At 41.8% G+C, this 26,290-nt stretch overlaps 1 long non-coding RNA gene across 1 annotated transcript in view; it reads left to right on the forward strand.

Annotated features, from left to right (window-relative positions):
- LOC138985967 (uncharacterized) overlaps positions 1–9,502 on the forward strand; it is a 31,063-nt gene extending 21,561 nt beyond the window's left edge. The window contains exons 2-4 of the long non-coding RNA XR_011462895.1: positions 2,430–3,696; positions 5,537–5,657; positions 9,065–9,502. This is a non-coding gene — a long non-coding RNA (uncharacterized lncRNA). The remainder of the gene's footprint in view (positions 1–2,429; positions 3,697–5,536; positions 5,658–9,064) is intronic.
- The last annotated feature ends 16,788 nt before the right edge of the window (positions 9,503–26,290 follow it).

Genomic DNA, 26,290 nt, shown 5'->3' on the forward strand with positions numbered 1-26,290 from the left:
TTTCCAAGGGATCGTCTCAGTAAAGAAACTGCCTGCAATGCAGGAGACATGGGTTCGATCCCTAGTTTGGGAAGGTCCCCTGCAGGAGGGCACGACAAATCACTCCAGTATTCTTGACTGGAGAATCCCATGGACAGAGGAGCCTGGAGGGATGCAGTCCACGGGTCTCAAAGAGTCAGACACAACTGAGCAACTAGTATGCACACACGTACTATAGCCTGCCAGGCTCCTCTGTCCATGGGAGTTTCCAGGCAAGAATACTCTAGTGGGTTGCCATTTTCTCCTCCAGGGGATCTTCCCAACCCAGGGATCGAACCCTGCATTGGCAGGTGGTTTCTTTACCACTGAGCCACCAGGGAAAGCCAGTCTTTGATTTGCGGCATATTAATTACAAGATATTGAAGAAAGCAAAGTGCTCAGAGTCTGAGGCTTTAGTACTACCTTTCTCATATAGCTGTTATAAAGATTAAATGACTGACATAAGACATATAGGTCAATGGAATTGAACTGCGAGTCCAGAAATAAATCCTTACATTTTTTATGGTCAATTGATTTTCTACAAGGATGCCAAGACTATTCAACAGCAAAAAATAGCCTTTCAACAAATGGTCCTGAAACAACTGAATATCTACTTGCAAAAAAATGAAGTTGAACCCTTACCTCACATCGTATATAAAAATTAACTCAAAATGGAATTTAGACCTCAGTATAAGAGGTAAACTATAAAACTCTTAGAAGAAAACATAGGACGAAATCTTCATGGACTTGCATTAGGAAATGATTTCTCAATGACATCAAAAGCATGAGATAAAAGAAGAAGTATATAAATTGGATGACATCAAAATTAAAGAATTTTCAGCTAGCTTCAAAGGACACTGTCAAAGGGAGAACACAACCACAGAATAGGAGAAAATACTTGCAGATCATATACCTCATAAGGAATTTGTAAAGAATATATAAAGAACTCATAAAACTGAACAGTAAAAGGACAATAAAAAATAACCCAATTTAAAGATAGAGGATTTAAATATGTTTCTTTCTCCAAAGAAACACACAGATGGCCATTAAGCATATGATGCTTAACATCATTAATTATGAAGGAAATACAAGTAAAAACCACAATGAGATGCACCTTCACATCCACCAGGATGGCTAAAATAAAAGACAGGCAGTTATAGTTGGGCAGTTCTTTAAAAAATTAAGCATAGTTACCACATGACTCAACAATTTAACTTTTATATAAATATCCATTAGAATAAAAAATATATTTCCATACAATAACCTGTGCCAATGATCATAGCAGCATTATTCATAATAGTCAACAAGTGAGAGCAGCATACATGTCCATCAGCTGATGAAGAAGCCAAATATGGCATATCCGTACAATGGAGTATCATTTGGCAATAGAAAGAAATGCTACAACATGGATGAATCTTGAAAAGATGTTAAATGAAATAATACAGACACAAAAGGCCACATACTGAATTATTTGTTTGACATGTTCCAGATGGGCAAATCCACAAAGTTCAGTAAAGTAGTGGTTACTAGGGTGAGAGGGGTAAGAGGAATAGGGAGTCATTGCTGATAGGTAGGTGCTTCTATTTGGGGTGATCAAAATATTCTGGAATTAGATAGTGATGATGAGTATATAATTATATAAGTATATTAAAAGCACTGAATTATGCACTTTAAAGGAATTGATATGTGATATATGAATTAATCTTAAAGCTGTTATAAAAAATTAAAATTAATTTAAAAATTTTAGAAGATTATATGAGATACAGTGGTACACAGTGCTTACTCTTCTAACAGGAGCCTCTATTGTGGTTATATTGTTCTTATTCTGTTGTAATGTCCAGATTGCTTTAACATGAGCTCCTTGAAGATAGGGGCCACGACTTAAAACTTATATCTTGTTTACTTCTTTGCAGTCCCTGCAAAGATATTTGGCATAGAGAAAAAGATACATACCATAAAACTGTAGACAAATTAAAATGAATTAGTGAGTGAGCAAGTGAGGTTTGTACATTTTCAGCACCTCCGTATTACACTGGACTTTGGCCAGTACAATCTGCAAGAATGCTAACCGTTCCAAGGACCCTCCATCCTATTTACATCCCTGACCTTAGAGGGAGAGATAATAGGTAGCAAAGAGAGAAGAGTGAATCCTGGTGATAATCCTTCAGGCCTTACAAGGCATGACCCTTTCACTGAGTTTCTGTCTGTTGTCCTGCTTTAAAGTTCTTCAGAAATTAGCAAAGCCAAATTTCAGAATACAGAAAATCTCAGAGCTAATGAAAAGCCAAGTTTTTATTTATTTTTATTCTAAGTCACAACTTTCTCACAAAAAGTTGCCAAGTGTTCCTTCTGAGCTCTACGGAGATAATATAAGTTGCAATTTTATAATTCCAGTCTCTTTTTTTACACAGGATTCCACACTCTCTTCCTGCTGCAATGAGAAATTGGCAATCAGTCATGGAATCTCTCCAACCAAGTCTGGATATGACCTAAAAATACATCTTAACACAGTATTCTGAGAATAGCAACCTGTCTGACTTACCTTAACTGTATAATGCATGTGTGCGTGTGTGTTAAGTCGCTTCAGTTGTGTCCAGCTCTTTGTGACCCATGAACCATAGCCCACCAGGCTCCTCTGTCCGTGGGATTCTCCAGGCAAGAATACAGGAGTGGGTTGCCATGCCCTCTTCCAAGGGATCTTCCCAACCCAGGCATCGAATCTGCATTTCTTACATCTCCTGAATTGGCAGGCAGCCACCCGGGAAGCCCAGCTGAATAACAAATCACCTAAAAGCTAAGTGACTTAAAATAACAACTATTTCTTTTGTTTCTTACTGTTCTGGGGGCTGACTAGGCCCAGCTAGATGTTTCTTCTACCCTATGTAACGATGCTTGGGTTGCGTTATCTGAAAGCTTAACTAGCTAGAGTGTTTATGATGACTCATGCTGACAGCTGGTGCTGGCTTTCTGGGGGCAGTTCAGCTGGGCCATCAGCTGGAAAACCTCAGTTCTTCTCTTCCTGGTTCCTCTGTATCTGGTTAAAGCATATCAGAGGAGCAGCCTTGATTCAAGGGAAGATTTCACAATGGTATGACTATTCAGAGGAGTGATTCACTGAGGGACTCCATGTAACCAGCTCACACATAGTCTATAGGAACTGGAAAGGAAGATGAATTCTGTTTGCCATTCCTGAGCCTTTGCTATACTTACCTGTTCTAGTCTGAAGCACATCACAGCTCGAAACCAGATGTGTGACAGGACACAGTAGCAGTGCTCTGTGCATGTCCTCCTTCCCGCCCCTTCACCACTAATCTCCACATATCCCTTGACAGACTCCTGTAACCCAATAGTGTTTGGAGTGCTTCTTCCACTCGTCGCCCACAGAGCTTTGAGAGAAAACCATTTCAGGTTGCCTCAGCCAAACCTTTGTTATTAATAGCAGTTCCTATTTCTGGAAGGCCAGGTGTTCTGCACCAAAAATACAGAGCAGAGACGCCAGATAACCCCCTACTCAGAGACCGGGACCACTTGGGTCTCATTTGCTCTGGGGTAAATGGCAACTGAAAGCTGGAACCTTGAATAAGATGTAAGGGACACTGAGACTATATTGGCCAGAAGGCACCTTGCCACAGAGTTAGTGAATGGACTGCAGGAGTCTGTGAACCTCCAAAATTGCAGGTAAAATTGTGGATGTCTGTGTTTTTTTCTGGAAAAAAGATCTATATTTCATCAGATGTTTTTTAATTGAGCTATAATGGACATAGCATTATATTAGTTCCAAGTGTATAACAAAATGATTGATATTTGTATATATTGAAAATGGTCACCACAATAAGTCCTGTTAACATCCATCACCATACACACTTTTTTTCTTTTACAACTTTTTTCTTTTAATGAGAACTTTCAAGATCCAGATTATTAAAGGGGACTCTATATTTTGAAAAAGGCTAAGAACTTGATCTCGCATAGAATTATGTGATTACACTTTCCCCATCACTCAAAAGACCAACTTGCAACTTACCTGAAACCACATCTTCCCACCTTAGATGCAGAAGTGTAGGGTTAATCTGTCACATACATCACAGTTAGGAGCAATGCAGCTCAATTATTCTCCACTGCCTGGTCTTTTTCATGCCTCTGTTTCTGTCCTCTTGTCCTGCTTTTCTTTCCTTCTCCATATCCTTCCACTCATCTCCTAGTGATTCTGTTTTTAAAATATTTTAACCATATCCCTGGGCGTGACATTACCTGTTTCTAACATTAAATGGGCTATAATAGACAGGACTTTACAACTAGAAGACATTGGATTACCTTCTATCCATAGGGTAACTCAGTCTGAGATAAGAACTAGTAGATTATGGACAAAAACTAGTGCACACTCCTGAGTGCCCTTTGTCTCACTCAGAGGTATGTTTTCCCTTTAACAACCATAAGAGCAGAGGCGACATGCTATAGTATCTTGTTTTGATTAAATTACTCCAGTGGTGTCTTTCATCACTGTGGAAGTGCAAAAATTTCCCCCTTTAGTTTATAGTTTTCCTTTCCTTATATCCCAAATGCAACCAGGGGAGGGGAAAGGGTTGACTGACCCATTATACTGAATAATGGAGTTTCCTTATATGGATGCACCCACTCACAGCTATCATCAACTATTCTTGCCAACTCAATTCATCAAGCAATAAATGAGCCAGGCACTCCCCAGGTGAGCACAGAGAGGAAGAAAAACATTTTCTGCCTTCAAGTTGCTTGTAGTCTAGTGAGAGAGACAAAGGGGAACATAGATAAATAGGAAGAGGAGGAGGCAGTGGAGAATTAGACTCAAGTGTTAATATCATCAGAGTGAAAGTAGAACAGGGAATTTATTTTTATCTCCCACTTCCGCCTTCAACTCCTTCTAGGATCTTCTGCTCTTGATAGTTCTCCCTTGTTGCTTTTCTTAAATAAAGAAACCAAAAGAGTAAGAAGTAAAAGGAGAATAGCCTCTCACTCCAACGTCTTGTCTTTTTTTCTTCCAAGCATCTGTCTTCCTCCTTCTGTTCCTTGGCCCAGGCAGTAGACACTGGCCCATTGTGGTCTCTCCTGCTCTAGCTTTAAGTCTAATCCTCCATCACTTCACCCCTCAGACCCCCTTTGGCTCAAGAATCTGTGCTGATCAGCTCACATGTCTACTCTCTGTGCCAGGCCTTAATGATACAAGGATGAATCCAATCATCATTCAGAGAGAGCTTGTTTACAAAACTCTCCTTCTCCTGGGGATCTATCTCGCCTCCATCTTATGTTCCTTTTTTATTTCTCCCACTCTCTCTCCTTGGACTATTTTTATTTCTATCTCAAGTGCTGTTAGAGGCCTCCTATGAGAAGGAAATTATCTATAATGGAACAGGAACATTAAAAGCCTCAGTTTCCTTGGAAATTATTGAACTCATGAGGGGTTCACATTAGGTTTTGAATTTTGAGAACTAAGTTATAGGAAATTTTGTTTTTCTAACAAAATTATTTTAACATTTGTTCTCTCTAGCTCTTCTTTGGATTTTGTTCTTAAACCTCAAGCTGTTATAATTTTCTGTAAGCTCCAGTCAACGCCAGATTCTGAAGGAAAGGCTCTTCAGATTTCTGAATGTGAACTAAATCTGTCCCAGGTAGGAAGCCTGGAAGTAGCTGGTGCCCACATCTGCGTGTGTGTATGGGACAGGGTGTGGCTGAGAGGACTCAGCTGATCTATGTGGTCAGCTGGGGTATGGCACAAGCTCAAGAGACCACTAACAAGAGTTATCAGTTCTCACTCATTCATTTATTCATGTAAATACATTCTGAGTACCTACTATGTATTAAGCACTAAGATGGATGTTGGGATTATAATGATGAACAAGACAGACACAGTTCCTTCTTTGATGGACTCTTTAGTCCAGCTGGGAATATGAACAATCAAATATGCACTGGAATTCTGATAAGGTGTTCCGCACCTATGACAGTGCTGACCATATGCCGGGCCCTGTGTCAGGTGTGCTGTAGTTCTTATCTTCACTTAATGTTCCTAACATTTCTATTCCGCTATAGCTCAGTGATAAAGAAAAGTGAAAGTGTTAGTCACCCAGTCGTGGTGTCTGACTCTGAGACCCCATGGAATGTAGCCCGCCAGGCTCCTCTGCCCATGGAATTCTCCAGGCAAGAATACTGAATCTGTCTGCAATGCAGGAGACACAGGAGACTCGGGTTCCATCCCCGGGTCGGGAAGATCCCCTGGAGGAGGAAATGGCACTCCAGTATTCTTGTCTGGAAAATTCCATGGGCAGAGGAGCCTGGTGGGTTACGGTCCATGGGGTCGCAAAACAGTGGGACACGACTGAAGCAGCTGAGCACACACACATGAGCTAAGCATTATTATTCCTCCTTCACTTTACACTGGAGTAGCAAAATAAGTCACCTCAGTTCCCAGAGCTCTGAACCCTGGTCTGTCTGACTCCACAACCAGAGGTCTTATGCCCACACCACACCATCTCACATAAAACCAGAAAGTGGCACCACGCTGATGTCATAAACCCACTGTTGTTAGGACCCGGAAAGGATAAAACAAAGCAGCCTTTGCAATGTCTCAAGCTACTCGTCTGCAGGGTGGTCTCTTAGGAGAATTAAGAATAAAATAACAACATGCTTTCAAAAGGTTATTCTCTATGACCCAAACTGTTTTCTAGTTCTATGAGTGAAAAGAATCTCTGCAAAATGAATAAAAATGATAAAAGAATTGTTTTAAAAGAAGATTCTCACTCATTTTCACAAAGGCTGTATTCATATTTCCAGGGCTTTGTCAGAAACTCAAGGCTAAAAAGAAAAAATAAAGTCTAGCTCCCCTTCTTAAGAGGAAAAAAGAGAGAGAAAGAAGAGACTCTACATAAAAGCACAGTTTAAAAATTCTATCTCCGGCCAAGGTTAGCAGACTGCCCAGGTCTAGACAACCCCACTGGAACCCAAAATTTGTAAATGCCCCATGGCTCACTCCCTGGAGTGTGAGGGGACGAATTCCTACAGCTGTTATCACCATTTAGCGGCTCAGAGGAAAGCAGCTATTCTTTGACTTTTCCTGGGAAGATTTCTTTTACTAACAAAAAAGGATAAAAACTTAATTCTTGCAAAAAGAAGAGGTCTTGAGAAAGTGGACCTAAAAAAATAATCCACTCTGACAAAAGTTGCTTCATAAAGAATTTCCCACCGCACATGTATTTGTAGTTGTACATGATATCTTAACTGGTGCATAGACTGCTTATAGGAATGCTCATATTCTGATTCCAGCTTTGGAATAACCAACATGATGGGGTTTTGCAAGTCATTTCACTTTCCTGGGCCTCAGTTTCCTTTTTCTATAAAATGAGAATGTTTGGACTTTATAGTTCTTCAGCTCTAATACCCCGTGACTGTGGCCCATGAACCCAAACTAGATAGTTGCTTATCCTGATGATCTTTCCAACAGATGCATTCCCATGGGAAGCCAGACTCTCTGAGCATTTATAGCAAGCCATATTTATATCAGTGGGTGGTCACCCAGCTTTGACAGCCTCTTTCATGCCAAGAGAAGTTTGAGATAGGGAAAAACTCAAGAGAAAATTAGGGTGAAAGATGGTTTGAGTAACTTTCTGACCTGGAAAACAACGAGGTTCATATCAACTGCGTCTAAAGATGAGAAAACTATATATAATGATCTATGTCACGAGGATAATATTTTTAAGATATCAATCCTCTGTATACCTTTTACCTCTTCTTCTAAACTATGTTTCATAGCAGCCACTCTGTATCTTGATCACAAAGGATGCAGAGAAAAATGAATGTCACTTCAGGCAGGAGGAAGCAATGCTGTGTGTTGGGGAGAGGGGGAGAAGGAGGGGTCCTCCCACCAGAGTGAAAAGGAAAATTAAAATCTGTCCTTCTATCCCCCTGTGGGTTGTGGGAAGCAGAAGGGGACAAAGGGAGAGGATAAATGATGAGTCACGCATGCTGTGAACAGTTTCTCTGAGCCAAAGTTCTTCACAGTTAGTCACTGCTGCACAAGTTACTACAAACTTAGCAGCTTAAATCACGTGCATTTATTATCCCACAGGGTCTTTCCTTAAGCATCTCACAGGGCTGTAATCAAGATGTCACAAAGCTGTGTTCTCATCTGAAGACTTTCTAAGGAGGAATTCACTCAGGATTCTTGCTTCTTATTGACCCTTATAGTCCCTCCAGCCCATCAGATTCTAGAATTCACCCACAATTCCTAGAGTTCATCTATAATTCCCTGCCATTATCAACATGGCCATGGCCATTTCATCAAGTCAACAAGAAAAGCCTGTAGAATGATCTACCAGCAAGATGAAGTTTTATATAATGAAATACAGTCACAGGGCTGCCCACCCACATGCAAGAAGAGGAGGTTATACAAGGGCATGAAAACCAGGAAGAGGGAGTCATAGGAGGTCACCCTAGAGTCTGTCAGTCACAAATACCAAAAGCAAAGAGGCCCTTGTCTGAATCTCCCGGGAGGGATTGTCTTGCAGAGTATGGCCCCCACCCCATGCCAGCATATGATGGCCATAGCAGGGCAAAATCATGGTTAAGCTTTGAGAGGGACTGAGTTATGTTTCCTGGAGTTTCCCTCCTTATATAGAAAGTGTTCAAAAGTTCCTGGATGCTCTAGAGAAGGAACTGAAAGTGACTGACCTATGGGGCAGTTAGTTCACCAGAGGAGTCCTCAAGGTAGAGCAAAACGGCCCTGCAGACAAGGGTAACCAGGCCAGTAAGCAAGGGGGGATCACAGCCAGACCTTGGCGGGCTACAGCACCAGCTGGGTCAAAAGAGAGGCCCTAGGGCCAATACCAAGCTAAAAGAAGAATCTCAGGTTTCTTTTTTTTTTTTAATGATATACAGTTTATTTTTTCAGTAATAAAAAAGTTCTAGAATTAGACAAATGATGATGGTCATACATTTTCAGTATACTAACTACCAGTGAATTGTATGCTTTAAAATGATGAATTTTATGGTATGTGAATTATATTTTCTTTTTTTTTTTTTTCAGGATGGGGAACACGTGTGCACCCGTGGTGGATGCATGTTGATGTATGGCAAAACCAATACAATATTGTAAAGAAAAAAAAAAAAAAAAGAATCTCAGGGTTCTAACAGCTGATGCCAGCCTAGCAAGCACTAACAATACAGGCTAAAGACAAGATCCAATGAGGCCGGTGAAGACTCAAAGAGCAGCCAAGGGCCTGCATGAAGACTGCCGGGACCACACCCCATTGCTATGGCAACAGAGGAGACTCCCCCATCTCCCAGCTTGAGGAGGAAGATTTGAAAACCTGAGCATTTACCTGAAAGAGATCATTTTAAACCAAAGGAGATTGACATATTGTTAATTGGCTCATTTAAAGTTCACATTTGTTTCTCTGCTTACCCCAGGGCTGAAGGTTCTTGAAAAAAATTCAGTCAGTTATAGAGAAATAAAGAAATTACACTTTCTTTGTACAATTGGATTGTGTGAGTAAATTTGTAATCCTGCTACACCTGCTATGTAACAGACACTATACACATATGTTTTCATAGCATTCTCCCACAATCCTATGAGGTAAGTGTTATTATATTCCCATTTTACAAATGAAGTTGAAACTCTGAGAGGTTAAGTAATTTACGCAAGGTCACACAGCTGGTAAGTGGAAAAGTTTGTGCGGAACCCAGAGTTCTCTAATTCTTATGCTCTATTCACTGTACCTCTGTGTTAGTTGGAGTAAACCAAGTCCTGTAACAGGCATTCCCCAAATCTCAGAGGCTTTGCACAATAAAACTGTGGTTCTCACTCACTTCACAGGCCAGTGCAGGTTGGTGAGGGAGGGTTTGCTCCGCATAATCTTTGGGAGACTCAGACTTTTTCCATCCTCTGGTTCCACCCTCTTCTAAACTCTCAGCATCCTTTCCACTCAGCCAGAAAATGAGAAACCACTGAGGGTGTGTAGGGTGATTTTACGGGTCAGCCTAGAAACAGCACACGTCACTTCTGCCAACATCGATGGCCAGAACTCGGTGACATGACGCCACCTGACTGTCTTCCCAGGTGACTCTGCAGAGTCCACCTGCCAGTGCAGAGACTCGGCTTCCATTCCTGGGTCAGGAAGATCCCCTGGAGAAGGAAATGGCAACCCACTCCAGTATTCTTGGCTGGGAAATCCCATGAGCGAGGAGCCTGACAAGCTGCAGTTCATGGGCTTGCAAAGAACTGGACATAACTGAGTGACTGAGAATGCATGCACACCACAACTGCACAGCAGGCTTGGAATGCATAGGTGTGTGGCTGAAAGATGAAGATGTGGGATTTGTGAACACATAGGATACTTTGCCACAATCCCATAAACTCATAACCTAAAAGATGTATATGAAATCTTTCCTACCTCCTTCACTTCAGAAGAGCCGGATTTTCCCATCATTATCTCTCAATGTCAAATTCAGAAAATTAATTTGATAATAAAATGTTAAAGATAGTAGATGCAGCCAGAAAACTTCACATGTGTCTTCATGATACTCTAAATTTTGCAAGAGAACTTTGCAGTGAGTTATCTATGATCTCTTTTGGTTTTATATAAAGGAATCCAGAAGCTGAGGTCCATGAGTGACATGTCCTCTGAGTTGTCTGTAGGAAGAAAGCGAGCAGAGGACTGGAGTGGGGGTGCCATTGCCTTCTCCGGATAACTTTGAGCGAGTTAGTTAACTTCAGATCCTCCATCTTCTTATTTATAAAATAGATTTAATAATAGTACTTATAAGCTTGTTATAAAGATTAAATGAAGTCTGTAAAGCACTTAGCACAGGACCTGACATAGAATAAGTTCAGTGATGACAATTCTTACAAATAATTTTTCATGTAAAGTCCCAAGCATAGATCCAGATACACAGAAGACAATAAATCATAGCTACAACACTTTTAACACAATACTTCCCCTTAGAAAATGTAAAAACAAAGTGAAAAAAAAAATAAGGGACATAGGTTGCTAATAAAGAGTGGAGTGATTTTTTTTTTTTACAAAGCTGAGGATAGGTAGAAAAACTGAATGAGTAAATAAACAAAAGAATGGGGTTATTCATGGGCCTAGAGACCATGGATTGGAGAAGGCAATGGCACCCCACTCCAGTACTTTTGCCTAGAAAATCCCATGAACGGAGGAGCCTGGTAGGCTGCAGTCCATGGGGTCGCTAGAGTCGGACACGACTGAGCAACTTCACTTTGACTTTTCAATTTCATGCATTGGAGAAGGAAACGGCAGCCCACTCCAGTGTTCTTGCCTGGAGAATCCCAGGGACGGGAAGCCTGGTGGGCTGCCATCTATGGGGTCGCACAGAGTCGGACACGACTGAAGCGACGCAGCAGCAGCAGCAGCAGAGACCATGGATAGACACACCTGGGACCAATTCCATGCTCAGATATAGGTATTACCATATAAGAGGAAAAGCTGAGAGCTCTGGTGTGACTCAGTGGGCCTCATTCTAGAAGCAGGGCACTGCTTTCAGACAGGAGCAATAAAATGCACATGACACTCGGAAGCCAGAAAACACATCATCATGTTACCAGCTTTACTAACCCAGTCCACCCATATCCATGTCCTTTGGGAATGACCATCCAGCCCAGGACCAGATGTAGGCAGACAGCCAACACAAAGGCCCAGGAGGAGGGCAATGCTCTAGCTGGGGCTTTTGCTTTTTAAACCAACTCCCACATATCATCTAACAGGAAACTGTATGGTGTCCAGTTGTGCAAGGTTCTGCATTAAACAGAAAAAGAGAATAGCATATATGTTAGCATATAGCTCCTGCCCTCAAACACCTTGGGATCTAAGACTTATCAGACAACCCTTTTTCTAACAGCTCTTCCATTGGGCAGTAAGATCATATGGCAATTTTGTCAACTCATGTTTTATCTTCTTAATATAAAAGCCAATTCCTTCAAATTATCCTTTAGAGGCAAAAGAGAAAGAAAAAAAAAAAAACCTACAATAACTTCTGCAATCTAAACTGGTTAATTTCTCAAATGAATAATTTGGATCTTAGACATGAAATCACTTGGAAAAGAACTTCTATTTTAAGTAATTTCATTCTATACCTTTCAACCCCAATGGATGCCAATGTCACAAAACCTCATGCTTGTCCCATCTGCAAGATGTCGTCTAATACAACCATTCAAACTGAGGAGAAGTCTGGGACTAATAGCAGGACAGGTTTTCCTTCCAGTTCTGAAAAGAAAGGGGCAGGACAAGGGTGAACTGTAGCTGGGTCAATCCTTTTAACCTAAGCAAATAGATCCTTGTGGGTGAATGCTCAGGATTTTAGATATTAATACAGAAATGTTATCTGGAGGCTAGATGAACCACCCATCTCCAAAACACTTGAGAACAAAGACTGCATCTTCCAACAAAGATGTGATTATATTTTAATCTGTCTTTAATGATCATCATAATAAACATAAATCGCCATGATATGGTATTTTTGTGGAAGCAAATATCAATAGCAGACGTGTCAGACATATGCCGGAGAAGGCACTGGCAACCCACTCCAGTACTCTTACCTGGAAAATCCCATGGGCGGAGGAGCCTGGTAGGCTGCAGTCCACGAGGTTGCTAGGAGTTGGATACGACTGAGCAACTTTACTTTCACTTTTCACTTCCATGCATTGGAGAAGGAAATGGCAACCCACTCCAGTGTTCTTGCCTAGAGAATCCCAGGGACGGCAGAGCCTGGTGGGCTGCCGTCTATGGGGTCGCACAGAGTCGGACACGACTGAAGCGACTTAGCAGCAGCAGCAGACATATGCACTCACAGAGGTTAGGACTGTGCTTCAAATTCTGACTCTCTCATTTACTACCTCGGTGACCTTGACTCAACTCTGCACCTCAGGTTACTAATCCACAAAATAGCAATAATAACATCACCTATCTCAGAGGGGTGAGATTCAATGATTGGTGTAATTCCGGTAAACAACTTAATATAGTATCCAACACATAATCAGCACTTTTCCTCAGTTATCATTATTGTCAGACAAAGCAGCATAAGTTGTTTAAAAAAGCACCATTATCTCTCTTCCATCTCACCTTTCTGACCCTCTCCAGACTCTTGAGATATGAAAAAGAAACGTTTTCTACATAAGCAGCTATGAAATACTTTTCTAAGATCTTGGAATCTAGAATCCACTAGACTTGATCTTAAGCCCACTGCTAGCCATATGATCCTGACAAGGTGCTCAACCTCTGTAAGTCTCAGTTTAGGGATTCCCTGATGGCTCAGACGGTAAAGCATCTGCCCAAAATGCAGGAGACCTGGGTTCAATCCCTGGGTTGGGAAGATCCCCTGGAGAAGGAAATGGCAACCCACTTCAGTACTCTTGCCTAGAAAATTCCATGGATGGAGGAGCCTGGTGGGCTATAGTCCATGGGGTAGCAAAGAGTCTCAGTTTACTTATCTGTAATGTAGGGATAGTACCAGTAACTTTTCAGGAAGAATTTGTATTGATAAATGAATTTCTACACTAGGGCATTCAGCACAGTCAATACTATTAATGTTATTAATATTAATGTTATTACAGTAATAAGCTTCACCTTTCTGGCTTCAGGATCCTTTTCTCTAAAATAAAGGACTTGGAGTAGATTAACCCTAAGATCCCCATCAGCATTAATGTTTTTGAAATTTCTAAATCTATTGCCACTTGACAGATGCAAACACTGAGTCACAATTCACGGATGACAAACGCAATGGTTTCCCAGACCATTACCCTCATAACTAGACTCTAAATACTTTATCCTATTTTAATTTATTGGCCTACCAGAGGCCTGGGCCTTTTGAATGTTCAGCTGGAATGTTAATTATGGGAAATTCCAGAATTCGTGGCCTAGAGACAAGTTCTCATTTACTCTGTTCCCTGGCACTGGGTACCTTCTTGCCTTGCCTTCAGAACACCAGCTTACTTTCCAAAGCACATGAAACCCCAGCCAGATGGCAATGCCGCCTGGTCCTCGCTGCCCCGGGCCCTTCCAGCCCTGCCAGTCCTCAGAACCCCATCCCCAAGCTTGTGTATCTGCTTCCCACCCCTTCCTTACTCCAACCCTAACTCTCAAAGGTGGCTCTAAAGAAAGCCTTCTTTTATACAACTTCCAGAAACACACTCTAAACCTTTTTCTGGACCTGAGCCAGTACTAACCAGGAAGAACTATAGGTTCGCTTGTTCCTTATCAGATTTAAACACCATCTATTTGTTGGAAAGAAATCATTTTTTGTTTGCCCAAGTTTTGCTTTGCTCATCTCAAAGGCAGTGGCATTTCGCACACTGTAACAGTGCGTTGCATCAGCTAACTCACTCGGCAGCTTGTTTGAGGTCTCTCCCCGCTCCAGGGGATGGATCACAAAGCCTGGGCTCCTGGAGACACCGGCTGAGCTGGGTTCCTGTTTTGCCTGCCCTGCCGCCTGCCTGACTTCAGACATGAACATGATCAGAGAAAGGCTGTGGTGCTCTGTAGTGAGAGGCTCTACACCTCTGCTTAACAATAGGAGGCTCGAGCAGACTGAGGTGCTGGGTGTTTAAAGAAGGGTGAGGGAGCAGTAGGAGTAGTCAGAAGATGAAAAAACAAACAAACAAAAAACCCTCAGCCTTCCAGCTCCCTGACTCACCATATTCTTCTAGGCAGTGATCTTCAGGCCCCAAGGGTAATCTCAAGGGGCAGGATCATTTTCAAGGGCAGAGGCACTAATTAACCCCGTGTGGGTGGATCAATGGGGAGACAGGGATCAGGCATCTCACACTCAGTTCCTTCAAGTGAAGAGAGGATGGGAAGGCAGATGGCGTGCACCAAGCTTGCCCCAGAATGAACTGAGTGACTGATGCCTTAAGAAACCCATGGACTGTAGTGTCATAAACTGTATGACTTTCACAGATCCTTTCAGTTTACCTTCATTTTACAGGGGGAAAAAATGAGCAGGCATTCAGGGATCAAAGGATTTTTTTTTTAGGTTATATGGTCAGTTCAGCCTAAGAAAGGATAGGATGGCTAGCTCCTGAACCCCACCACACACCTCTCCTTAGGAGGTCACTGTGGGTCTGTTCCGAGTGGGTCAAGAATCATCAGGGTTTGAGGCATTGGCCTGGCATGAGCAAGTGGGCCTGCTTACCTTCCTTCCTGCAGGGAACCCATGCCCTCAACAAGTGAAAGAGAATTTTGCTAGGACACCAGCCAGAGTCTTGGAAGCCTTCACTTTTCTCCTCCAACAACTCAACTCCCAGAGAGTCAAGCAATCTGCCTAGTGTAGCAGAAAGCCATGTCCGTTTTTATTTGGAGCTATTTAATACGTATTAGCAACATGCCAAGCACTGTTCCATGATCCCCAAGAGCCTTCCTCCCCACTTTGGACTGATTTATGCTAAAACAATTACATACCCCGGAGTTTCACTCCAACACCAGCTGTGAGGTTCACCCCATGGGACCCTGTGATAAGTCAAAGTGGGAGATTTGCCTCTCCTTGGCATTTGTCAGATTAGGCACCCTGGGTGACCTCCAAGGCAGATCAGCTCGTTGTCGAGTTTGCAAGACACGCATCAGGCGTGCCTGAGGTTTCAGTGCTCTGTAGTAAGAAGCGAGAACGCAACCCTCAAAGTTTACCCAGTTCAAGAGAAACCAGCTCCCCAACTCAAAGGCACTCTCTGGTGCCAGTGGAGGACACTGATGGAGGCCCTGGGCCCTCGGACTCTATTAAGGCAGAGGCCACGCCAGTCCACCTGTGCATTTCTACTCCTACAGCATGAACCAGGTGCATCTCAAGAATCAGTGGTGCTATTTCTTAGACTCCTCACTTCAAATTTCCTTGTTGATATAATTATGTAATTGTGGTCATTATTATGTAACCTGATGAAATATGAACCCAGGGGGAAAAAAAAAAAGGTTGTTTCTATGAAAATGAAGTAGAATTATCTGGAAAGAAGTGGTAAGGGCAGTTACTAAAAAGAATTACTGCCTAATGAGGTATAGGCAAGACAAATGTAAAGGACTAGGGCAAAAGAGTAAAAATCCACAACAGCTCTGATTCAGACAGCTTCACAGGGGTCTTTCAATCAGTGTCACACTTTGAAGGAACCTCAGCTGGAATTCACAGCTACTGGGTTGTGGGCGTGACCCATAGAAAATGGTGGGAGAACTCCAGTCAGCGGACTTCTATTCAAAGGAAGAGCCTTGGCCCTAGATATTGTTAAAAAAAAAAAATGGTACTTAAAAGTACATTTATCATGTTAAGATAAAATTAAAACATTCAAGGTATAAATGTATGTTTGTCTATAATTCTAACTGATTTTTTCAGGTAGCCAACTACTGGTCTGAAAAGAGAGCTTCTATTGTACTAGGAGATAAATATACCAACTTACAAATGGTTTAGAGGATGAATCAGACAAAAGAATGTGCCAACACAAACCGGAAAGACTTTCACCTCCTTAATAAAGGGGTCTCCTTTCTTTCATTCCTCCCTTTGCCCCATTGTTGAGTTTACCAATATCCTGACGCACCTCTGTGAAGACCCCATAGCAGGTGCTGGGAATGTGGCAAAAAGCAAAGGGAATGAGACATCCCCACGGGGCTCATTTTCCAAGCAGTCCCTCCTCCAGCTTGAGCTCCCACTTTCCCCTCCACCTACCACCTTAGCCAGTCACCTCCTTTGCCAACTGGGACCCCTTAACTTTGCTTCTTCTGTGTCCTTTACCTGGAACCCTCTACCTCCAACCTCATTCTTCCCAGCCTTCCCATCCCATATGCCACCTCTTCTTCAGAGTCTGCTCTGGTCTCCCCAGGCAGATGTGACCTCTTCCCACTGCGGTTCCCACAGCATTTTGTTTGTTGCTCCTGTATCAATTTACAAATTTCTACCGTCGACTTAATCCCTTTCCTGATTTTTAAGACCACTTAGGTCAATGACTGAGACTCCTTCATTTTGGCATCTCCACAGTGTCTGGCCCAGGATTTTTTTTTTTTCTTATAAATGTTAATTTCTGCTTTGGTTACCTAAGTCTTACATATAAAGATTAACTAAGCATAGGAGATGATCAAGGAAAAAAATACCTATTAACAGGTTATGAATGTGTTTTCTTATCCCTCAGATACACATTTAATTGACTATGCAAACTTCAAAGCATCTTTTATTCACCAGCTAGTTTGCAAGTAATACAATGAGATCTGCTAAAACGAAAATTCTTTTGGAAGTTTTATTTGTTTGGGAAACTTGCATTCTATGGAGATTTTCCTTCCTGCTGGAAAACATCTGGATATAAAATGAAGAAATTAACTTTTTCCTCATATTTCTAGAAATATTATTCTTCCAGGGGTTTTGTTTATTCTCACATGCCCAGATGGAGAGGTAAGGGACTAGCAAGTATGTGATACATCTTTGGAAAGTTGACAATTCTAGAAGCATCATTATAAGGGCTGTGAATCTGTCTTGTCATAACCCAAGCAACTGTAAATAAGATTGACCTAAGGAATTACTCAAGATAGCCATTTCAAATCACTATAACCTTTAGCCCTACAAACCAAACACACCTATAGGTGCCCAGAATTGCATGTCTATAAAATATAATCATTTCAAAAGATAATAATCACAACTCAATACTGTTCTTTATGTTGTTAATGAGAGTTGGTCAGTTACCATGCTGATCCAAGCTGTGTCTGCACAGCTTTGGCTAATGTTCTTGCTTTGTGTGCTATGCAAGTAAATTATGCCAAGGCAGATGTTAGTTGACCTGCCTTTATAAAGGACTTGGAGGGAAGCAGGGTCACACAATAGAAAGATCATGGGCCAGGGGGCCAGGCAGCCCAGGCTAACATCTGGCCCTGCTCCTTGTGAGCTATGTAACAAACTGGCAGAGAGAGTTTTCTCATCTGCTACATGAGGAAAGAATATTTATTTATCAGGTGTGTGGTGAGAAATAAACCAGATACTGTAGGCAATGCCTATACCTAGAAGATAGCTATGGATTCTGAGTGAATTCCTTACTTTGACTGACACTTGTTGCTCATAAAGTATTTGCACACTCAACTCATTTGAGTCTCCTAAACTCTTCGTGAGAGAGGCAAGATAAGGTCTACAGGTTGAATTGTCTGACATGGCTAATAATTGACTATTTTGGCCCACTAAAATGGGATTATGGATCCACCTAACATTAGTCCCTCGGAGAAGACAATGGCCCCCACTCCAGTACTCTTGCCTGGAAAATGCCATGGATGGAGGAGCCTCGTGGGCTGCAGTCCATGGGGTCGCTAAGAGTCAGACACGACTGAACGGCTTCACTTTCACTTTTCACTTTCATGCATTGGAGGAGGAAATGGCAACCCACTCCAGTGTTCTTGCCTGGAGAATCCCAGGGAAGGGGGAGCCTGGTGGGCTGCCGTCTACCGGGTTGCACAGAGTCAGACACGACTGAAGTGACTTAGCAGCAATGTTAATCCCATCTTGAAAGTGAAAGTCGCAAAAAGTGTCCCACTCTTTATGACCCCATGGACTATACAGTCTCTGGAATTCTCCAGGCCATAATACTGGAGTGGGTAGCCTTTCCCTTCTCCAGGGGATCTTCCCAACCCAGGGATCAAACTCAGGTCTCCCACATTGCAGGTGGATTCTTTATCAGCTGAGCCACAAGGGAAGTCCAAGAATACTGGAGTGGGTAGCCTATCCCTTCTCCAGGGGATCTTCCAGACCCAGGAATTGAACCAGGGTCTCCTGCATTGCAGGTGGATTCTTGACCAGCTGAAGCACCAGGGAAGCCTAATTCCATAGTTAGGGAAATTGCAAAACCCAGTAGTTCTGTCTCCCAGACAAATGTCTAGTTCTACCAAGTGATTTGTCACCAAAGGTTGTTGTTCAAAATGGAAAAGACAAACACACCAAATATAGACAAAGACTACAAGCAGACATTCCACAGAAAGAACACAAATGGCCAATAAACACACACCAAAAGAGTGGGCAAATTCACCAGGAATCAAGGTATAGAAATGAAAACAAAAGAGAGAGAACAAAAGCAAAAACAAACTAATGGGACCTAATTAAACTTAAAATCTTTTGCACAGCAAAGGAAACCATTCACGAAAGGAGAAGACAACCTACTTAATGGGAGAAAATATTTGCAAAGGATATGACCAATAAGGGTCAATATCCAAAACATATAAACAGCTCACACAACTCAACATCAAAAATCCTGATTTAAAAATTGGCAAAATACCTGAATAGACATTTTTCCAGAGAAGATATAGAGATGGCCAATAGGAACATGCAAAGATACTCAACACCATTACTCATCAGAGAAATGCAAATCAAAACCACAAGGAGATATCTCCTCATATCTGCCAGAATGCTTATCATCAAAAAGACCATAAATAACAAATGTTGGTGAGGATGTGTAGAAAAGGGAATTCTGTGTACTGTTGATGGGAATGTAAACTGGTGCAGCCACTGTGGAAATAGTATGGAATTGCCTCAAAAAGCTAAAAACAACTATCATTGATCCAACAATTCCACTCTTGAGTTTATATCTGAAGAAAATGAAAACACTAGTTAAAAAACATATATGCACCCCAATGTTCATAGCAGTATTTTTCACAGTAGCCAAGACATGGAAACAATCTATATCCTTCATTGCTAGATGAATGGATAAAGAAAATGTGATATATATGTTTATACATATACATACATACATAATGGAATATTGTTCAGCCATTACAATGAAACTTTCCATTTGCAACAAAATGGATGGACTTGGAGGGTATTATGATTAGTAAAATAAATAAGACAAAGACAAATACTGTATGCTGCTGCTGCTGCTAAGTCGCTTCAGTCGTGTCCAACTCTGTGCGACCCCATAGATGGTAGCCCACCAGGCTCCTCTGTCCCTGGGATCCTCCAGGCAAGAATACTGGGGTGGGTTGCCATTTCCTTCTGCAATACTGTATGATATCACTCATCTGTAGAATCTAAAAAATAAAACAAACTAGTGAATATAAGGAAAAATAGACTCACAGAGAACAAACTAGCAGTTACAGTGAAGGGAGGGAAAGGGGGAGGGACAAGATAGAGGTGGGGGATTAAGAGCTACAAACTAAACTATTAAGCATGTATAATACCATGTGTGAAACGAGTCGCCAGCCCAGGTTCGAAGCACAATACTGGATGCTTGGGGCTGGTGCACTGGGACGACCCAGAGGGAGGGAATGGGGAGGGAGGAGGGAGGAGGGTTCAGGATGGAGAACACATGTATACCTGTGGCGGATTCATTTCGATATTTGGCAAAACTAACACAATATTGTAAAGTTTAAAAATAAAATAAAATTTAAAAAAAAAGATTAAAAAAAACCTAAACTACTATGTATAAAATAAATAAGCCACAAGTATATATTGTACAACACAGGTAATATAGCCAATATTTTATAATAAATACAACCAGGTGTCCTGTGTTAGTCATTTAGTCATTTCCAACTCTTAGCAACCCCATGGACTATAGCCTGCCAGGCTCCTCTGTCCATGGAATTCTCCAGGCAAGAACACAAAAGTAGGTAGCCATTCTCTTCTCCAGGGCATCTTCCTGACCCAGGGATTGAACCTGGGTCTCCCTCATTGCAGGCAGATTCTACAACTGTAGTATTACCTTTAAAAATTGTGAACCACTATGTTTTATACCTAAAACTTATATAATATTATAAATCAACTATACCTCAATTTTACAAAATGGAAAAACAAACTAAAACAAAGTAAAAATGAGATACGTTTTCCTCCTACCCCCTTTCAAATTAGCAAGCTTTAAATGTTGCCATTCAGCTTTGGAGAAGCTATAGGGAAATATACGTGCTTATACATACTCGGCCAGACTTCAGCAATACGTGAACCGTGAACTTACAGATGTTCCAGCTGGTTTTAGAAAAGGCAGAGGAACCAGAGATCAAATTGCCAACATTCGCTGGATCATCGAAAAAGCAAGACAGTTCCAGAAAAACATCTATTTCTGCTTTATTGACTATGCCAAAGCCTTTGACTGTGTGGATCACAATAAACTGTGGAAAATTCTGAAGGAGATGGGAATACCAGACCACCGGACCTGCCTCTTGAGAAACCTATACGCAGGTCAGGAAGCAACAGTTAGAACTGGACATGGAACAACAGACTGGTTTCAAATAGGAAAAGGAGGACGTCAAGGCTGTATATTGTCACCCTGCTTATTTAACTTCTATGCAGAGTACATCATGAGAAACACTGGGCTGGAAGAAGCACAAGCTGGAATCAAGATTGCCGTGAGAAATATCAATAACCTCAGATATGCAGATGACACCACCCTTATGGCAGAAAGTGAAGAGGAACTAAAAATTTCTTGATGAAAGTGAAAGTGGAGAGTGGAAAAGTTGGCTTAAAGCTCAACGTTCAGAAAACTAAGATCATGGCATCTGGTCCCATCACTTCATGGGAAATAGATGGGGAAACAGTGGAAACAGTGTCAGACTTTATTTTTTGGGGCTCCAAAATCACTGCAGATGGCGACTGCAGCCATGAAATTAAAAGACGCTTACTCCTTGGAAGAAAAGTTATGACCAACCTAGATAGCATATTCAAAAGCAGAGACATTACTTTGCCAACAAAGATCCATCTAATCAAGGCTATGGTTTTCCCAGTGGTCATGTATGGATGTGAGAGTTGGACTGTGAAGAAAGCTGAGTGCCGAAGAATTGATGGCTTTTGAACAGTGGTGTTGGAGAAGACGCTTGAGAGTCCTTTGGACTGCAAGGAGATCCAACCAGTCCATTCTGAAGGAGAACAGCCCTGGGATTTCTTTGGAAGGAATGATGTTAAGGCTGAAACTCCAGTACTTTGGCCACCTCATGCGAAGAGTTGACTCATTGGAAAAGACTCTGATGCTGGGAGGGATTGGGGGCAGGAGGAGAAGGGGATGACAGAGGATGAGATGGCTGGATGGCATCACTGACTCGATGGATGTGAGTCTGAGTGAACTCCGGGAGATGGTGATGGACAGGGAGGCCTGGTGTGCTGAGATTCACGGGGTTGCAAAGAGTCGGACATGACTGAGCGACTGAACTGAACTGATACATACTCAGTAGGAGTGCAAAGCAATATAACTTTTCTGCTACTAGCTTAAATATGTATAAAAATCCTAAAACAATTAGGGAGTCAATGTCCAGGGCTTTATCTAAAAACACACCCAAAGATTTGAAAAATCAAAGATGCATAGTGTTATTTACTAGACAACATTGTAAGCAACCTAAACATCCAAAATAGAGAATTAATTAAATACATTTAGTAGCACCCATATATTTTTTAGGCAAGAATACTGGACTGGGTTGCTGTTTATTCCTCCAGGGAATCTTCCCAACCCAGGGATCAAACTCACATTTCCTCTGTCTCCTGCATTGAAGGCAGATTCTTTACCTGCTGAGCCATCAGGGAAGCCCCATATATTGTATGAACTCTAAAGTCACTAAAATCATCTTTTAGAAGAATATTTAATGATATAGAAATATTACCTGTTATATTAAGCAGATGAATAGATTTGAACAATATATAGAGAGAGAATATTGGAGAAGGCAATGGCAACCCACTCCAGTACTCTTGCCTGGAAAATCCCATGGATGGAGGAGCCTGGTGGGCTGCAGTCCATGGGGTCACTAAGAGTCGGACACGACTGAGCGACTTCACTTTCACTTTCATGCATTGGAGAAGGAAATGGCAACCCACTCCAGTGTTCTTGGCTGGAGGATCCCAGGGACAGGGGAGCCTGTTGGGCTGCCATCTATGGGGTTGCACAGAGTCGGACACAACTGAAGCGACTTAGCAGCAGCAGCAGCAGCATATACATTCTTGTGCCTATTTAAAAATCCAGAAAGAAATATGTAATCATTTTAACATTTATTCTCACTATATGCTTGGTCACATCCAACTCAACATTTATTATCACTAGGATGAGGAAATAGGAAATGTAGATTTTTTTCTTTTTCATACTCTTATATTTTCTAGATTTTTCTTAATGAATACATATTAATTATTAGAAAAGAATCTGAAAATATCAATATTTTTAAACTGAAAGGTTACTTTAAGAAAAAAGAATGTTTAAGAGAACAAAAAAGAAACAGTATTCCTCATGCATCATCTTACCAATTGAAATACTATTTTAATGTACTAACATATCCAAGAATTAGTCCAAGCATTACACCAAAAACAGAGGTGCTAAATATGCAGAGTACATCATGAGAAACGCTGGGCTGGAAGAAGCACAAGCTGGAATCAAGATTGCTGTGAGAAATATCAATAACCTCAGATATGCAGATGACACCAACCTTATGGCAGAAAGTGAAGAGGAACTAAAAAGCCTCTTGATGAAAGTGAAAGAGGAGAGTGAAAAAGTTGGTTTAAAGCTCAACATTCAGAAAATGAAGATCATGGCATCCGGTCCCATCACTTGATGGGAAATAGATGGGGAAACAGTGGAAACAGTGTCAGACTTTATTTTTGGGGCTCCAAAATCACTGCAGATGATGACTGCAACCATGAAATTAAAAGATGCTTACTCCTTGGAAGGAAAGTTATGACCAACCTAGATAGCATATTCAAAGGCAGAGACATTACTTTGCCAACAAAGATCCGTCTAGTCAAGGCTATGGTTTTTCCTTTGGTCATGTATGGATGTGAGAGTTGGACTGTGAAGAAAGCTGAGTGCCAAAGAATTGATGCTTTTGAACCGTGGTGTTGGAGAAGACGCTTGAGAGTCCCTTGGACTGCGAGGAGATCCAACCAGTCCATTCTGAAGATCAGCCCTGGGATTTCTTTGGAAGGAATGATGTTAAGGCTGAAACTCCAGTACTTTGGCCACCTCATGCGAAGAGTTGACTCACTGGAAAAGACTCTGATGCTGGGAGGGATTAGGGGCAGGAGGAGAAGGGGATGACAGAGGATGAGATGGCTGGATGGCATCACTGACTCGATGGACGTGAGTCTGAATGAATTCCGGGAATTGGTGATGGACAGGGAGGCCTGGCGTGCTGCGATTCATGGGGTTGCAAAGAGTCGGACATGACTGAGCAACTGAACTGAACTGAACCTTGTCCCATTCAAGACAATTTTAGCCTGACCCAGGAATCAGCAGTGGGATGTGGATAGGGGAAAACAAGGATGTGTGATTTAAAAGTCACCCACCAAACCAACAATTAGTATTATCAGGCTATTGAACACATGGCGCCTAGGTCAATGATTGGAAGTCTAGGAAATGGGGAGGCTAGGCAGTTGAGAAGCTTCAAGTAAGGGACAGAATGGCCATCTATTGAGCATATGTGAAGAGTGAAAATGGCCAAAGCTCTCTATTCCACAATAGTCTCATAGCTTTTTTAGATCACCTCTGTTATGGGTGTTCAATTTTTTTTTCCTTCCTTTTATTCCTCACCTATTTTATAATAATATTGGCTCAATCCTTGAATCTCAGGTAGGGCCAGTATGCCCACTAATTGCAAACTGCCTTCCCACAACATAGAGCAGGGGCTTCATGGAAACCTTAGCCTAGCTGATAGAATCTTCCAACTGGTTCACTTGTCACAGTGATAGCTTCAGAGGTGAGCATATGAACTCAGTCAGACCAATAAGTCTTTCCTGGTACTTTATCACAGTTCTTGAAAAATATAATTATTTGGGGCTGCCAGTGACTATCTTGCCTATTCATGGATGGAGACTACCTGAGAATTAAGCCAACCAGAGACATGTAAAGAAGACAGAGATATGATAAACATTGTCTGAAGTGCTGGATCCAACTATTCCTGAAGCTAGCTGTTGTTCATGGACTTCCTAGGTACTTAAGCAGATTAATATCCCTTTTCTTAAAAAAGGTGTACGTTAGGCTTCTATTATCTGCAACTGAAATATTCCTGATTAATACAGTTTCTTTTCTTCTTGTTCTTTTTAGTTTTTTGACTGATGCAGTCAGATGGGCTTTGGTCTTTTTCTTTTCAAAAGGAGGCCCTGTCCTTGGAAGAAATAGCAGGTACAGTAAAGAGGTCTTATGCTTTATGTCTTCTTTAGTCATTAACATCATGGTATCTAAAGGACTCTATGGATCTATGGGTATAGGGGGAAATGGCTTGATCTAACTTCATAGGTCCAAACTAGTCCTTGTGATTCCATTAGCTCCATCCCAGTTTACCAGGAGAGTAAGTCAGACGGGGAATTAAAGCCATACCTTAGCTATTAACAAATTACTGCTCATTGGAAAAACATTAATAGTTACCCAGAGAGGATATAGAAAGGACTCTGGTACCCCTCACTACCCCTGCTCTCCTCTTTTTCCTGGACACATAGTTAAACTACATGTTGCAATCTGTCTTATAGTCAGATGTGGTGATATGTGTCCAGCCATGAGAATGTTAGCAGAAATGTATTTCCTTTATTCATTCAATAGTTATTTCTGAGCAGCTAAAAGAGGACTAAGTGTGGGGACTGGATCTTTGAAAAAAGGTAAAAGAGCAGTCTTCAGAACTTGGACCCAAGGGATACGGGTGGTGTTATTTTGACTCAAAAATGATAGAAAGGAGCTCCTTTCATCCCTTCTACACATGGTCAACGTGATTTTAGGAGCTTGGTGGTGGGAGTGCAAGTTTAAGTCTGCAGAACTTGAAGGGGCCTCAGATAGAAGGAGAGAAAAGTTGCAGAAGTCAGGAGCCAGACAAGGTCTGAGAAGCATGAACATGAGCTGTGCGTGGGATATTTGCTGGAGAGCACCCACCATCTCTCTCACTAGTCAGCTCTACTACAGAACTAAGCATGTACTCACCACACAGTGCCAAGCACTGCGGAGGCACTAGGTCCACAACAAAGATGAAGACAGTCTCTTCCCCTGCAAAGAGTTATACACAAGGTGTTCTGGGAGCCCAGGGAAGCCTTCCTAGGAAGGCTTCACAAAAGACAGCAACCTTCAAGGCCAAGTCTGTGGGTACAGACGGTCATAGGTGTGTGGATGTGGGGTGGGAGTCTGTGGACTTTCTCCTCTGATGACATCAATTTTCTCAGTAGACTGGGAGGCAAGGTCATTAGCTGAGAGTGAGTACGGGGGGAGGAAATCAGTTAACTGAGGGAATAAAAGGACCAGGAACTAACAGAGTGATTGCCTGGCAGCATTAAGAACCCACTAAAGGTTCACGGTCATGAATTTAAAGTGCGACCAGTTTGCGCGGCTGTGTGTTTTTCTCTAGTCAGATTCAGCTGC

Source organism: Bos mutus, chromosome 3 (assembly GCF_027580195.1).
Source record: "Bos mutus isolate GX-2022 chromosome 3, NWIPB_WYAK_1.1, whole genome shotgun sequence".
NCBI lineage: Eukaryota > Metazoa > Chordata > Mammalia > Artiodactyla > Bovidae > Bos > Bos mutus.